The sequence below is a fragment of the Rhopalosiphum padi genome, chromosome 2, assembly GCF_020882245.1.
Source record: "Rhopalosiphum padi isolate XX-2018 chromosome 2, ASM2088224v1, whole genome shotgun sequence".
In the NCBI taxonomy this organism is placed as follows: Eukaryota; Metazoa; Arthropoda; class Insecta; order Hemiptera; family Aphididae; genus Rhopalosiphum; species Rhopalosiphum padi.
In genome coordinates this window covers 10,099,720-10,118,278 of record NC_083598.1, presented here as the reverse complement: position 1 = coordinate 10,118,278, position 18,559 = coordinate 10,099,720, and the positions used below count along the sequence as shown (strand labels likewise).

Below are 18,559 nucleotides of genomic sequence, written 5' to 3'. Positions count from 1 at the left end.
TAGTTATGTATTTTTGAAAGAAAAAATTAGTATTTATATAAGTATATTATGCTTTTATTTTTGCGCGCATTTATATATATTTTTGATATTATTATATCATTAAAGTAAACTGATATTTTTTTTCAAATCTTGTCTTTGTTTACCTCTACCGCTACAAATTCATAAATAAATGTGGGGTAAAATAATTAACACATTTTCAAATTGAAGAAAAAAATGTTTATCTTTGTGTAAAGTGTGTGAACCATGTATAAATGCTCGTTAAAAGACCGGATTGGTTTAGGTATTTGATTTTTTTTTTTGTATATAATTTTAAAAAAACTATAAAGTTTGCCAAGCATATTTTGAATTCTTTTATTAGATTTTTAAATACACTTTAGTTATTATACTGAATAAAACAATACATTTTTTCCGGTATTAATATTAAAACGTATTTACAATTTATTTATTTCATTGTAAACCTAAAGTTAATTATTATCTGTGCTGATGTGCATTCCAAATGAATATACTTTAAAATGTCATCAATATTGATTAATACAATTAATACACAATTGTAAAATATAAATTAATCTGCAGAATTATTGTACGAAATTCAATTTAAATAGTACCTAACGAATTTATGAAAAAAAAAAAATGTGAAAACAACTCATTTATATTTACACATTCCTAATGGATAATTGTTTGTATTAAAAATGTAATTTATCCTGTAATATCTCTATTACGAAGTCTATTTATTTATTAACTTTTGTCATTATGAAAAACAGTATTGACTTAAATTGATTGAATTAGCTCATAATATAGAGTTCCAGTAAACATTTTTCATATCAAATACGATTTTCGAAAATATGCGCTGCAATACTCGTATAGTAGAGACTACGACACCTAATGTTATCCCCACTGTTTTTTAAACACAAATAAATAAATGGAATGAACCAGTATATTATGTCGTTAAAAACTGCTGCAAGTAGGAATTTTCTCTAGTTCAGTCTTACCTTTTACGTACTTGTTCCGTTATACTTACTGCACATGTCTCACTACTTCATATTCTACGTGTATAATATACGTCGTATATTGAAATGATCCCATACGTTCAATAGATGCTTTCTAAAAAAAATACGCATCAACATTTGAGTATAATCTGTTGTAGGTTTCACAAGTATTAATAAACATATTGCTGTGAGTACTTATATTGCATATTCTATAGATTTTTTTTTAATAAATATATCCATAGTAAATTTTATGTTAAAGCGTGTGAATTTCAATTCTTACTACGATAAAAAAAAAAACTAGTATGATGTATTTTCTTTGTTTTTAATTTTTGATATTCATCATATCTATAAAAAAAATTGTTTTCATAAAAATAAAAATATTATTTTAAACTCGATACAAGTTTCAATAAAAACATTTCATATTATCTTAAGAAAAACCACTGTTTATCTATTTACTATTTGTGAATATATTATATAAACATAGTTTTTTTCTAAATTGATTGATATTTTTACTAGTCTAACAACGTATATTACGGTGTATGAATTTACATTATAAAAATAAAAAAAACCAATTCCTTTGAATACATCATAAATATTATATTATTATAAATATAAATATCACTTTTTTTTTGCAAGCTATAAATGGCATTGCATTAACGTAATTAAAAATATGATGGTCGTTATATTTTATATTGCTTGTTTGTTAGTTCAATTTTATGAAAAAAAAAGTTGTATTTTAATCTATATATTAAAAATTACTAATCCTTTCCGGCTTTATAATATTTCAAAAAGCCATAACTATAAAATGTAATACATTATCAGAATCACTACGTTCGTGGATGCACGATGAAAACGGTAAAATCTTTAATTCTTTACTCTCAGCCCATTAAATTTCAATTAACGTTGATCGAGTAAAACCGTATATAATAATAACATTGTTGTATATAACGATACCTTTATTATAACGCATAATGTATCGGCGGCCACACGTATTTTTTCACCGTCGTTTACATATAGGTATATATTGATGTGATCATTTTTTTTTTCGTTTTTTATCTTGTCATCCGTAAGTTGGAAATTGGTTTTACTCTCCCGCGTTCATATAATAATATTAATACTTATAATATATTATCTACAATTAATATTTTTGGTACAAATCGAACGTCGATCCGCCATCGCTCTGGTACTAAGTCAATCCCACACTATACCGACCATCAGTCATATATAGATATATTATTAAATACAAAGTTCAACAAAGTCAAATGATCTTGATAATAGTAATAATAAGTGGCATCGCTGTGCAACATTTGTTATGTTATAACGCAATTGTAGTTTAACGGTGGCGCAGGTCGCTATTATCGTCTGAAAATTAATTCCGACCGATTTCCTTAGGACACGCCGGGTACATATATTTGTGTGTCAGCGTGACAATAATAATACCTTGCCGAACGTTTAAGACGGCAATTATCAACGCGCACGGCGATTATATCCGTTCGGAACAACTTTCGACCATTATTATTTATTATAATACGACATAATAATATTATTATATTAAAAAGACGTCGCCCGCTACCATCCGTGTCCACGTAATACCGTCGTCAACGTACCCGAGATTTTCCACCCGCGCTTCTAAAAACTTGTTATTTGTAATTATAATTATTACTGTTATCGTTATTACATCATTGATATTATGTACTGTGCCCGTTCGCAATAGTGCTATCGTAGTCGCTAGCCCTTTTTCTCCATTTTTAGCTCTGCCACCGCGTATCATGTATATTCGTCACATATAAACGGGTGTAGGGGCAGTGCTTTCTACGTGTTTGTTCTTATATTAAATGACAACGGAGTGTAGTCGTGCGTGGGTAGGGATGCAGTACAGTGTTACGACTGTTGTTGTGTTTCGTTTTGAAAATAAAAACCCCGCGGTCCTTGAACACGAGAATATAAAACTTTTGAAGCTTAAATTTCCGAGAGCAGGAAAGTAAAATATATTAAAAACGAAGAACGCACCTAACCTATTGTTATTATAATAAATAAATAAATATATATATAATAATGTGCTCGAAATCGACTAAGAGAGTATTTACTGCACGTTAAAAAGGTAAAAATTATCCGAGAGAAAAAAGTTTATAGTAGTAGTATTGTAGTGTATGACATAAACGGTAACAATACATTAAGAAATGTATCTTTGTATTTATATACATGCATTTATCTGGTGATTTTGCCTTGGACAATTTTTTTACATTCCATCATGTAAAGCCAATGGCATTATGTAGGTATTTCAATATTTAATTTGGGGTCAACAGGAATATTTTTCGAGTGAAATGAATAACGTGTACCTTCTTAGGTTGATCGGCAACCGCGAATGTAAATACGTGAGGGTGATAATTTAATACAAGTTTATTGATTTTTTTTAAGTTATCCTGGTTTGATATTATGCCTATTTAATTAAAACGCCTATGTAGCACATGTACCGCCATCATACGTATTAAGCCCCGTCGAAAAATATCGTGCACGCAAACAAAATGATTCTATATCCAATTAATTATATAGGTAGGAGGACTTACGTAGGTTTACAATATGCTGGGTTTGATTTCTGTAAAATAAAACTATACGTCAAACGTTGTTTAGTGTTTTACTCGTGATATGTAATTGGCCGTAGTGTGTTGATTTAATTGCGCGTGTTCGCGTATAGGATTGCACATAAATTAATTAAACGAATTTTCGTCAAACAATGAAACAAATACATGAATATAAGTATATTATGTTACTGATACGACACTAACAACGTTTATATACCTGCGATGTGCGGTGCGCGGTCTTTATTTACTCGTGCGTAGGTATACAGTGGTGGTTGAATCAGATTACAACCGACAACCAATTAATGTATTATACGTGTAAGTATACAGGTACATCGTTGTGTGTAGTATCGTACTGTACACGGTAAACAACAATATAATTATTATACGCACACGCCAGCGGCGAGTACATAATAATAAATAGGAAAACAATAATACCTAAATTATATATTATTATTATTATTATTATTATATGATACTATGACGCTACATAACAAATTTACGCTCAGCAGATCACGTTTAGCTCCGTTAGTTTAAGTATTAGTGTGAATCTACCTATTATGAAACTGGATGGTGAGAACATTATTTATGTTTGTATATTGGTGTTTTTACGAATATTTAGTTTTTAAGTGAGTTATGAGCATTTTTAATTTATGCTATATTATATATATATATATACTATATACGTATAATTTGCTAAAAACTTGAACTATCGTAAAAATCAACATACAAACACAGCTAATGTTCTTACCATCAAATTTCATTATAGGTCGATTCACTTTAATTTTTAAACTAACGGACTTAAACGTGATCTGCTGAGCGTAAATTTTCTATATTACACACTTTTAAGACGGATACAACACATGCCGGTGTGACGCCTTCTTAAGGATGATGATTTTCGTCGTTGATGAGGAAGTGATGGCCGTGGGTGTACACGTGAATTATATATTTTTTGTATACCAGCTGCTGCCTTTCATATAATGTCTAGTAAACATTTCTGAAATGCATATAATATAACTGTTGTAAATATACGTGTAATTATGTCACCCCCAGGCACGGGTAAACTATGTGCGCAAATAATGAACTGTATGCCGTCTCTAAAAATACTACATATAGTTGTATGTACTATATTATTCTATAATATTATTGCCCCGTCATTTTTACCATCATATTATTACAATAAATATAATCAAATGTGCGTGTGTTAATCGTTAAACGTCTTTATACGCTGTTTAATATTTACTGAATATTATCGTATTAGTCCTCGTGCATAACTTACCTGCCAGTTTACTTTAGGTATAAGTACAGAGTGACTCAACAAGCATGGCCAAATCGTCAATACTCCCCCACCCATAATTTTTATTGCAAATTGTTAAGAATATGATATTTTTATTAATTATATATATATACATATATCGAAATTGGAATCATAGTAGTTTTTAAATTATTAAACTTTAAGGACTAATGGCTAATGATAATAATCAATAAAAGGCTATGATGATTTTAAAATTTAATTAATTAATATTAACTCAGTGAAATCTTGAAATTTTTAAAATGTGAGCTTATTTATAATAAGTACCCTAGACTAAATATTAACACAACTAAATATTATATTATATATTTTATTTATTGAGGACTTTTATCCTTCGTAATATAAAGTTTAATAACTCGAAAACTACTCATTTGATTTAGGTACGCCATCAATTTTAAAGTATCATCTGAGTATCTGACAATGTATTTACAGTAAAAATATGGTTCTTATTTGAAAAAAGAAAGTTTATTTCACCACAGAATACTCTTAAATTATATAAAATATTGTTTTTAAATAAACTTAAAAAAAATGGTAAGACACTTTGTGTATACCATTTAATAATCCGACGAGCGCTCGGTATTCTTTCGAATAAAGTTGACTGATATAATAAATTGTATATTATTTGTTATTTCGAATGCAATGACTATCGATATAATAATAGTTTAATGCACTATGCGTTTATACAAGAGTAACACCCTTGATGTGTTTCTTGGTACACTCGTTTCGGTGGTTGATGAGAATAAAAACCAAATTCATCGATTAATATATATATATATATTTTAAGGGTGTCGCGTAATTTTCATAATGGGTTTTGTTTCGAATTGTGTTCTTTATATTATCAAACACAGCCAAAAATGATAAATTTCGATCGATTCATAAAATATTAACAATAATGTATAAATAATTATTTTAATTTGGACTACGCTTTTGAAATACTCTAAAAGAGGGTTCACATTTTTCATTTAATTTACTACATTATGACCGAGAATTCTTTGAAACCTTAACATATTGTATATTGTTTTATCATAATACGTACTTGCATAATGTTATTACGATAGTATAAACTATAAAGAGTAAAGTAAATATTGTTAATTTATTATAACTTGTAAGGATCAAAATACTTAAATTACTATAAATTAAATTTATTTTATATATTTAAATAAAATAGTTAAACTGTTTAAGATTTAAATCTTACACGTTATATACGATTCAAAATAGTAATAATAAATATAGTTTGTTTGTAGAATAGTAAATTCAATTAAAATCGTAGTAGAAACAAATGTGTATATACTATATATATATATATATATAGGTATCTATATATCCCATTTATTTATTTAATTCTCTGTGTTCAATATGATTATTATATTTATTGCTATTTGCTACCTATTTCATAAAATTCGAAAATAATTATTTATCTTAAATCGAACATTGTATATTTAGTTAAGTTGGTAATACACTTAATTATATTTGATTACATTGAATACCATGCCCGAGATATGTAAGTCCTATTTAAAAAGATTAAATGTTTGAGTAATTTATAATTTTTGGATTAATAGAGTTAATGAATTGTTTTAAAATAAGTTTTAGTAAAAAAAAATGTTACGACTTAGGAATGTATTGAATGCCGGCCAAATGATATTACATTTCAAAAACTCAAACTTGGCATGGCAATGGCAGCGTTTGTACTATTGATAAATGATTTTACAAGAGCGCCGCTGGTAGACTGAGAAACGATACTTTCTGTGATCTGATACAAGTTTTGTCATCAATCAGCGTTGGCCGAATAATAATTGATCATCAAGGTTTCATTTTTGTCCATTAAATTAGTAGTGCAAACTCTTCTAACAAGACTGGCTGTCTAATTTCAACGCGCGCGTTTGGGAAATTTACAAATCATAAATAAAACTTGGCAACCAAATTCTAAATTCAACTATACTAAAATCTTAAATAATTGTACACCCATGCAGTACCTACCTTTAGTGTATGTTAACTAAATAATATTATATCGCACTGAAATAATTTTTTCACTATTAAATGCATCTGTATTTGATTATAAAATTATTGAATTGCATATAGTAGTTTACTTTATTTTCATATACACAATATAGCTATTGTACATAATGGTTTTGTATTGTTTATTATAAAAATAAATAATTAATTCACATCTTTGAAATGTTAATAACATTTTCACGATTATTTTATTGTAAACATTTTCATTGAATAATTTTGTATTTAATTGCGAACTAAAAAAAAAAAAAAATAATAATCTTTGAATAGTTAGTTTATTTATGAAATCAATCTGAAGTTGAAACATGAATTTTAATTTAATAAGTTTGCATAATAATTAATATGCAGTTATAAATGTTTGCGCTTTGTAAATTTTGGTTTTTTAAATGTTGTAATTACTCTGAATAACTTTAATGCTATAACTTAATTATTAGTTTTTGTAGTTTTGTAATTCCAAAATATTTTTAATGTTGTAATTACATTTTTTAATACTGGCAAGATTAAAATATTTCACAAGTATAGTGTTAAATTTTTTTTTATTAATTAATATAAACGTGTTTAGATTAAACGCGTTTATATATTGTCTGTGCAATGCATTGACGCGTACGGTAAACAAAAAATGTGTGTTGTATCATGTAATAAGTTTCTGTCTCCAATGGCATAGCTAAACGTCATAATGAATAATTTAGGTAAAAAAAACGAGGGTAAATAATTTAACATTATAGGATAAAATATTTTTTAAATTATGCTATAAGTCTACAAAATTTTAAAATATTTATCTAATGTTTTTTAAGTATACATATTAAAAAGTAAATTGAATTAAGTATATATAATTAAATTAATTATAAATTTAAAATGGTAAATAGGTACCGATGCTTCGTCATTTTAATTATAAATTAAATTCCGTAGACTTGTAAATGAAATAACTGAAAATGTCTGTTTAATTCGAACTATATTATTTACCAGTATCCATTGATCTCATTGCAATTAATGTAAATTAAAATACAAGTATAGTTAACATACTGTCGACAAATATTTTAATATATTACCTTGTTGAAGATCTGAATACAGTCATAATCGGATCCAAGAAAAACACTAAGTCCTTGAAATAAATTGATACGTTAATTATAATTTTACAATGCAACATCACGTTTTACGCAATGTTTTAAAACATAGCAATATTCGTTACCAACATCAATAACGATATGTTCATATTTAACTAATATTTTACGCACAATATCGCCGAGATTATAAAAAATAAAATTGAGTTTTTCTAATGAGTACCTTTTTATTCTACATTAAGGCAAAATAAGTGAATAAACTTAAATTATATAAATAAATATCTATCTGTAGTTCCTCAGATATCAAAACTGTTATTAATAATGGCGATTAACTTGATTAAATACTTATAACCGTGTATAACGGTGAAAGATTTAAGTTGTCAAATCGCAAACTTAGTAGATAGTTATTTAGTAAAACCCCGATGCGCATTTGATGTCGTCAAATCCCGTTTTCCTGGTTATTTATAAACGTACGTATATATATCCTTATCTGACAAACAAAATACACAAAACCAAAAATACTATACCGCTTGACATATGTTATACATAAAAATATATCATTATTCTTATTTCAGAAATCATAATAAAGTTAGTGGTTTTAAATAATAATTATTGTATCAACTTTTTGGGTAATTATTATGTTAATTTTCATATGAATAGAATTTTAATTAAATAAGGATATAATGCATTCAGGGATAAAATCACATTATGTTATAAAATATATATTTTGTCTTCATTCAATACGCTAACAACAGTACGAAAAGAGATTTTCAGTAAAAAATGAATAATTCATCAATCATCAAAGTCTTTTCCGAAACAATACTGTGTGTTTTTAATTAAACCCGTTATGTAGTATTTAATCAAAAAAATATAACAGATTGATATTAATGAACGCATTGGACTTTTATAATGCATTATGGTTTTGATTGAATTTGATAAATATTGAATATCATGTCCAGATTATCATGTATCAAAAACGAAGGCTAAAACATATAAACGAAATTCGAGCCTAACAATGTACTTCCAGGGTTGTATATGGATGACGGATTGTTGGCTATCCGTCGAATATTCGCAAAAGAAGCGCGTGAAAAAGCTCGTATTTCCCCCCACCCCTACCCGTAAGCTCGGCGTTATGCACTCACTAAGTCGGCCACTTACATTTACCCCGACTAGTGTTGGATTGGTTTTCTTATGGGTGGTACGCCAAAGATTGATGATCTAGAGATAATACTTGATGGATCATTGTTATTAGAGCTTTTTATTTAATTAAAAACCGTAATTATCGCGGAGTAATACACCAATGAAATAAGAAACCTGCGTCACTACAATTATTTTTGAAGCAGTCTTAATTTTCATTTAAATTTACCAGGTTTGTTAATTGAAATCATAAACATTACATCTAGTTGATAATATGTTTATCATATATTATCAGTTATGTGGTAAAAGTGATTTAGTTAAATTATTTTCGATCATGAAATACTATGAACAATTATTGTATTTATTAAAAGAATTATTGCAATATCAAAATAGATTTAAGGGATTTCTTAGTGATAATAAATGTTGCCATACTGTGTCAAGTTAAATGTCACTATTTTAACTGTTCTTTCAGAACATTTCGTTGACAATATTCATGATATAGATATTTCAACAAATTATTTTAATTTCCCATGATATACTGACATTTTACATGACCATTTGATTCAAATTAAAAAAGAAATCGTGTTACATACTTTACTTTTGTCATAAATCTACGTGAAAATCAATGAAAAGTTTACTATAATGTAAGTAGGCTTCTTGAAAAAAACTGGTTTGTTTTATCCGTAGCTTAATGATAAATCCATTATTCAATATGTATACGTTTTAATCGAGCCTATATTATTTATTCTATTAATCTTAATATTTTGTTTTTTTTATCACGTCTTACACTTTTTAAAGACAAAATAGACGTCTCAAGTGCGTCTCGATATATGTATATTTCATAATTTTCAAATAATATTATATTGATACGTAAATGTAGTTAAGTAGGTGTACGGTAGGATATACTCGGTAAATTATGAAATGAGCACGTACATCGAGACATTTTTATTTTGGTGTACGTTAGATATACAGACGTATCTTAGAAAGTTTAAACATTATACGTAGCCAATCTATGTGACGTAAAATAATGAATTATTAATCATCTTGTGGCAAACTGCGGTAAAGTTAAGATGCGCCAAAGTTTCTAGCAGGCATAATACGGCCTACGCTTGGGAATTTTGTCATTTCGTTCTATACCGTCTACACTTCTCCATAATATAAACTTCTGTAAGTTCTTCTACTAGTCCAGTTAAAATAATATTGTACACCATTCAATATAATACACTTACCTATAGGTATGTGCTTAAAAATATTATCGCGTTCTTTAGCTATAAATTATTAAATGATTGTGACCTACTATATATTATTAACATCAAGAGTACTATAATTTTATTTTTTATAAACATTAAATTATTGTTGATTCGCAATCATATCACCGTTATACTTTATGATTTATATTTTGTAATTCCAATTTTATTACATTCAATTATCCTTAAAAGACTATTATAAAACTAGTATCAAGTATAATACTTAATAAGGTTAATAGTATTATATATACCAAATACGCCTTCTCTTGTATTTTGTCACACTGCAGGTGACCAATTACATTACAATTATTATTGGTATTAATAGTTAGTATATTAACGATGAAGAGTTTCAATTTATAAATAACACTTTTCGTTTCAAAACTAAACTTTAATATTATTTTCGGAATAAAATCAAATTAAAAAGTTTCAATTGAATTATTGATTTACTAACCTACTTTGAAAATTGGAACCAACACATGTATATAATGTATATACGTACATATTCCGTAAAATAAAATATGAATAACAATCTCCTAGACACTAAAAAATATATTTCATTCTAATACAATCAAATGAATCTGCTATTAATGTGCATAAAATACTATCTAAGATATATCATCTACAAATATAGGCCTAATAATATAATGCATTTCATGTATTGTGTACACTCCAAGTAGTTTAAAATATCGTATTATTTCCCTTTCAGCAGACATTATTAAATGAGAGCGTCTCTCAGTATTGGAAACCTACATGACGTTATTATTAAAATGAATTGTTGGCAATAATGAAAATTAAGTTTAACGAATAAATCATAGTAAATCAATGTAGCTAATTATTTTTTACCAATTAAAATATAAATTTATATTTTTAATTAATTATTTTGAATCTAATAGTGTGATTACTAAATTTACTTTATGAGTTATTATCGAACCGTATATATAGATTATGAACATTGATTTTCAATTTTTTCTTTCCCCCTTTTTCAGGTACTTTAAGATACTTAAAAACATAAAACTTTTAGGTAAGGTTAGGTTTTTCGATCGGAAATTCGATTTAAAACTTTAAAGTTGTAAATAATTATTTTATAATTAGAATCCTTCAAATGTTCATTAATTATTGTTCACCGTATTAAAAAATGAATGCCTTTCTAAATTAATGAAATTTTCCAAAATATTCTAAAGGCGTTGGTAAAGACTGTCGAAGTTAATTTGAAATATTGATATAGCACCCACTAAAGTGGCATGCTCAGCCATAAAAGGTAAAGTATTTGTTTATGATGCGGGTACTTTAAATTAAATTAATTAAATATTCCCATGATAGGTATAGTTTAATCACGGCCCTTTATTATTGAGTATAATTGTATTAATACATTAACATTATGTTAGTGATACATTTTTGTTATTCTGTGTCTTTAGTCAAACGCATAACTCATTAAAATTTAATTTCAGTCATTTTATAAAATTAATTTTTCAAATGTATGGAAAACTTAAAATGTATAAAAACTCAAAGTTTAAAACTGCATTTTTATAATAATAACCTTTCTATTCTAGATGGAATCAGCATATATTTTTATTTAAGCAATAAAGTGCCTATTAATCTTAATTTATTTTAATCTCTATGTATAATATAAAATTATTTAAATTCAAGCACAGAATTACTTATTTATATAAAAAAAGTTTGACATTAATAAAAAACTAATTATTGATATTTAAAAAAATATATTATTACTTGATATACTATGTCGGTACTTAATAAAATCAATTCTGCTAAAATAATTTAAATTCTTACTTATTTAGTTTTTTATTTATTCATATGGAAAGTATTCTAACTAACCAACTCTTTTAACAAAGACTTAAACAAAATCAATAATAATGGCGTTTCTCCTGCCATTATTTAAATTTTTTCCAAGTGATTTCCAACGTTTTAAAGTAGTTTTTGCAACCAATTAACCAAAATGACCGTTTGATTAATTCCACAGTAACACCATTGACAATTTGATCAGGGATTTAATGACCTTTCTCTGTGTGTGTGAGCGAGAGAGTATTTCTAAGATTTTTATACTGTGCATAAGTGTGGTGGGTCACATTATTTATCAATCTTTTTTCGACCCACGTCAGCCGGAACACTACATAAATCGATTTTCTTGTAGTTTTTTTCCTCCACTTCTATAATACCAATATACGAAAAAATACTTATGCATATAAATATGTGAATTTTTTACAGAAAAAAATCTAAAGGTTCCATCAACATTATTGCCTACCAAGTTATTCTATATTATAATCGATATAGAGTAACTCTAGATTTAGGGTTTTTTTTTATCTAAAACATATATATTATTATAAATTATTATACTTATTTTTAATTAAAAAGGTTGTATAAAAGTTTCGCACTCTGTATACTGTTCTATGATTAAACCATTTTCACTTTGTTTGGTAACAATACCGCAGCATTATTTTGTATAGTTTCAGTCGTAATCTTAAATTATAACATTTCAAAGTTTAGAAATAACTGTAATGAATAAAAGTTGACAAACTTTAAAGGGTCAAAAGCAAAAATTGTAAGTAAAAAAAAAAAAACAAATTGTTTAACTTCTATTTTCATAGATATTTATTCGAGACCAACGCCCAACACTCGTTTTAGAATATAGATAGTTTCTAAAAAATACCGACTTCCATGAATAATTATAATAAGACAAGTAGAAGGTGTATTTACATTAAATTATTTTTATTATTTATTTATTTTTTATTTAATAATTCTTTTACGCAATCGTCATTTGTGAAATCATATTGTATTCCTACCGTGTTAAATTAAATTAAGATAGATAGTAAAAAAAAAACTTGTAAACATTTATTTTGAAAGTATTTATTTATTTATGGTTTGCATAATTTCTTATCTACGCGTTAAACTAGTAAATAACATTTTAAGTTTTTATTCATTACATAATTATTAACATTAATATTTAATGTTCATAAACCGTTATACAGTTTTATTGCCTTTGCAGGTTTTTAGTTCTCACCCATCTATATTATAATACGCTGACCGTGAAGGCGGAGCTAACACAATTTTCTTGTTCTATTTCAAATCACGCAACTTAGTAACGTAGTAACTTAAATCTTTATAAATAATAATGTAGCAGTTGTCAATGTTATGTGTCGTTCATTTTTATTTTTACCCATTATTAACATTTTTAAAGCGTTTTTAAAGTGTATATAATTCCTTTAAGTTTTAACGTATTCTACTTAAAAGCACAGTATCGACCGTGCCACATGTTATATTATTATTATCAAATATTTAAAACCTTTGTCGTAAAATCTTACAAAAACATTTGTTTATTTCTTAAAACAATATAATATGAATATGTATTTGTTTCTAATCATTATATTCGTGTGTATTATAGTTATTTTATTTGGTTTCTTTTCAAACAGCGCCTACATTTGTCATGTTCATATTAATATTTGAATATTATGCCTCCCACTGTGATATATTTGTTATGACGTGGACATTTATGATATTTCAAAAGCTATCAAAGTATTTAAAATTTATTTTCGAATTTTAAACAACAAAATATAATATATATATGTAATATCGTGCAACTCCTATAACCTTGCTTATAAATTATTATTCTCATAAATCAACTATACTAGGATCATTTTTGGACTAAACAATACTTGCAGAACCCTTTAATCTCGTTTTAACATTTTTTTTATTATTATAATTTAGTTTAACTGAATTTCATATTTCATATTTTTTCTGTTGTATGACAATTTAAAAATGATATACTCATAAAAAAATGTAAACATTACCTAATGCAATATACCTGTAATATATTTATTATAATTGTATGATGCAATCAAATTACATTTATTTTTCAATTTCTAATGTTTGTCCACTTTTTTCATCTGACAACAAATTGCTATTTAACTTATATAGGTACTTGTAAATAATATGAATAAAACCAATTTAAAATTGAACAATTTACCATTTATTTTTTAACGATTAGTTAAATACGAATTTAAAATGAGTGTACCTACTAATTTATCAATTTTATTAATAAATTGTATTGCATAATAATAAATTGGTATAATAGACAATGATCTCACAGTTACACTTTAATGTTATATTTTACTAGAATTCGAAAGTCTCTGTTTAAAAATTATGTGATTAATGAACAAATATATTTCATTTTTTATGAATAATATAATAAAGATATAAACGTGATATATCTATTGAAACGACCTAGATTTTAAAATTAAAAAAATATATCGTTCCAACTTTAGAACTGACAAATGATGATTGTCCTGTATTTTGTATTACTGAAAGCTTGTTACCTACTATTATAATAATATAGGTACTAAATTCAGAGTAATTGAAATACCACATTTTGCTCCATTGAATAACTATTATTCATCATATGGAAGTTTTCGAAAAAATTGCGTGTCAGCTATAGTTTATTGTTTTAATATAAACTGCTGTCTGACATATTTTTAGTTTTGTCCTTTCGAAACGATTGAGCTAATAGACGTTATTAATTATTGATATAATTATTCGTGTAAATTATTTTTTTTTTTAACAATTTATATAGACGATCATTTGTTAAGCTCATTTATAATATTACAACATACATCACACATATACAATTTATTATAGTGCAAACTACGTCGTTGGTAAAAAATGTTCTGTTTATTATATTACATAGATGTCGAATATTTTTACAGAAAAATCGCAATGCATAAAACTTCGGGACTCTAAGAATACAGAGTATTATTATCTTCATGACGGAATTTCAGTTGAACAAAAAACGTTAGCGTATGTGTGTGTTTCTTTCCATAAAGATACCAAAGTCCAATTTTTCATACCGTCATTGTTTCGATTTCGTTGTATGACGTCGCGATATTTTTTTATCACTTGTAATAAAATGCGTCGTGGAAAAATACTTAAACACAACAACGCGAGAGAGGACACTTGGTGCCAACTCCGAGCGATCGTAATACAACGTTACATAATATAAAATCCTGTACACATATATTATAAGTACCTAGGTACTATGCAATACGTGCCCGACAAGGGTATATAATAAATGTGTAGATGGTTTGTGTTGATGTTTCGTATGTGTGCGTGGAGTACATCGCCTTGTCAAACAGTTTACGTATACATAATACTGTGTAGTTGTATAATCGAACGATTGGAGGTTTTCCGCAAAAACAGCTCGCGGAAGTACACACTCCAAGAGAAGTATACGATGACCCGCGGAAATTGGGTCATAATATATTATTATTATCATAATATTGTATAACTGTTCGTTCCTCCTCCCGGAAGTGCCCCAGAGGCCGAAATTACAACAATGTCATACGATCGAGTAATGGACGCACGCATCCCCTGCCACGGAGTAGCACAGACAGCGTTTCGAAATGATGATGATAATAATAATAATCTATCCACAGAATCCTCTTGAAAAATATTTTAACAACCAACATTTCTTGCGAGGGGACAAGTGTGTTTTTGGTCAAAATTCCTTCGCCATTAATCGCCAAAATACTTAACGATGACCGCTATATAGGTACTTTGCGCGGGTCTGATACACAAATTCGTAACGATTGTGTAGTTTTCTTCGTCATACGGTACACATCGTTAATGGAAAATTAATTAATGAGCGCATTGCTATTTGTCGTATTATGAACTCTACGCCGATTTTGATATATTTGGTCATTTCACCATTTATCAGTAATATTATTGATTTTTTTTCTAACCCGTAAGTTTAATTCAATTCTCCGTTCTAGTTAATTGCTGGCCTATTTTTGAGTTCCTTAAACGTTTTGAAAATTTGTATCTCGCATCAATTTTTAATTTGTCCTATGTAAGAAAAATTTCGATAGAACGCCTCACAGTTCTCTTTCGTTCTATCATACCTTCTATAATATAATAGTATTCAGCTTTTCTGATTATTCAAGGCAATAATATTACTACCGATAAATATATTTTATTATATCTTATTAAAAATAATTCATTTATGTAATAATAATAATTATTCTAAAATGTTCTAGAAACATCATCTTTTCCCTAAATGAGGTATTTGTAAAATAAGGTTGTCTATCATACCTATTTTTGTAGATATAAAATATGATGTGATGTATTAAATGTGCCTACTGCCTATCGCTAGAAATGAAAAATGAATGATGTCATTTATCGCTGCAGCCTTAACTCCTTTTTTCCTCTCCCTCGCTCCACTGCCCCATATCGATACTTTCGCTATACTGACCATCTATCTTACCGTTTTCTATTCGTAAATACAGAGTGCGTCACTTATAGTTGACAATTGTATTCATCGAAATATTCCACGAGCTCGCCCTCAGCCCATACATAGCTAAAACAGCAAAACACCACGCTCTGTGTATAATAAATATGCATTTATATTTATAGATATACGTATAAATAAGGTGCCATAATGCCGCTCGACGCCAAAATATTACATTATAAACCCACGTCCCGAAAACGTGTGCGAATTTGAGATCAGACATTCCACTCGACGGATGGACGTATAAAATAATAATAATATATAGAATATGGTTCACGGCGGGCGGATCACCTCGGCAACCGCGACGATTTGCTTATTGCATTTCTCGTGACAGATATCTCGGTGTGTCCAAAACCATATCCTTATTTTTCCTTTTTTTTTTGTCTCCGGCTGAGCGTTTCCTTTTAGTTTTCGTCTCCTTTAGTCCTTTATATTGTATATTCGATTTGCCTCTATTCCGCTATTCTGTTTTTATATGAGTCCTTATCTTACGTTTTTATCGCCTCACCGCCGTCGACCAACAGCGACCACTTTTCTTATTTTCACATCAAATGCGCCCTAACACGCGATATGAATATTATGCACGGTCGGATTTGTGAATGTTTTTTCTTTACTCATGTTGTCTTTCTTTGTTATTTTCGTCGTATTAACACTGAAATACGCAAACAGAAAAAAGCATGAAAACGTTCTTTGAATTTTGAGATTATTTATTTACATTTTTGGAGTTAATCTTGCTTAAAAATCTGTTCTTGTTAGTGATGTTTGCAGCATTTTTATATCGTTATACGATCAGTAAAATTAAATCTGTCTTACATCGTAAAATTGGTCGGTATATTTATGAAAAACACTTGTTTTTAAAAAAAATAAGTAATTTTAAATTGTCCTGTTTTTTTATTATTATTATTATTCGTAATAAACTAATTCAATGAGCTTTATGGTATATTGTAAAATAACCGTTTTGTTGTGATGTTAAAAATACTTTTATATCAAAAACAAAAAAACTTTAGTTGATTTACATATTTTAATAAAAACATAACGGCTTCCAATTGATGTCAAAAGAAAAAAGTACTAAGATTAATTGTCCATCCATAATTTTTCATAATATTTATAATTTTAAATTCAATATGCCTAAAGTAGGTATAGGTATGTTATTGTTTTTCTTGAAACATTGTTAAAATTGGATGGTGATCATTATTAACTAATGTTTTGCAACCGTGAATTTAACTAAACGTCAGATTAATAAATGCGTATACCAGTTAAAGAAGGAAACATGTTACTTTATGGTTTTTATTTCAACATAATATTATTACAATTTATTCCATAACAAAATTAAATACTCGTTTTAACATAAATATCCCCTCCCCCCCGACCTGTTAACGAACGTATGATTATGCGTAACATCGATTATACATTAAACCCTTTGACTCTTTTCACACATGTTTAGTACACTGTTTATTGACTTAAATATTATAGGGTAAACACTTTTTGTTTGATGTCAGTCGATCGACCGAAAAACGTAATAAACGCATCATAATATACCCACCGAACGGAAGAGTCACGTGGTTGGAGAGTGAATATTTACTATGTAGTATACATTACATTTTTATTATTATATTATTTTTATTTATATTACCAGGCATATTAGACGAGTATCATTTTCTTTTAACTGCACACTTAATATTTTAATGTTATTGTATCATCATATCTAAACCACTGTGGACTGTATTGTCCTTCGTGCTATATAATGCTTACGATATAATTTATAATAATTAAAGCCTGAGAAATGTTGATGAAATAATACCTTTTTTTCTACAATTATTATCTAAAACTTAGACTAGTACTTGTTCAGCTAAACATCTAGTTTAAAAACATCTGAATCTAAACAAAAGTTTAATTTCAAGGGCATTATTTTAATAATTATTTATAATTTTAAAT

General features: G+C 27.3%; 1 protein-coding gene across 1 annotated transcript in view; it reads left to right on the top strand.

The window, feature by feature from the left end:
- Positions 1 to 18,559, top strand: part of LOC132921122 (cAMP-dependent protein kinase type I regulatory subunit) — a 73,826-nt gene that overhangs the window by 32,484 nt on the left and 22,783 nt on the right.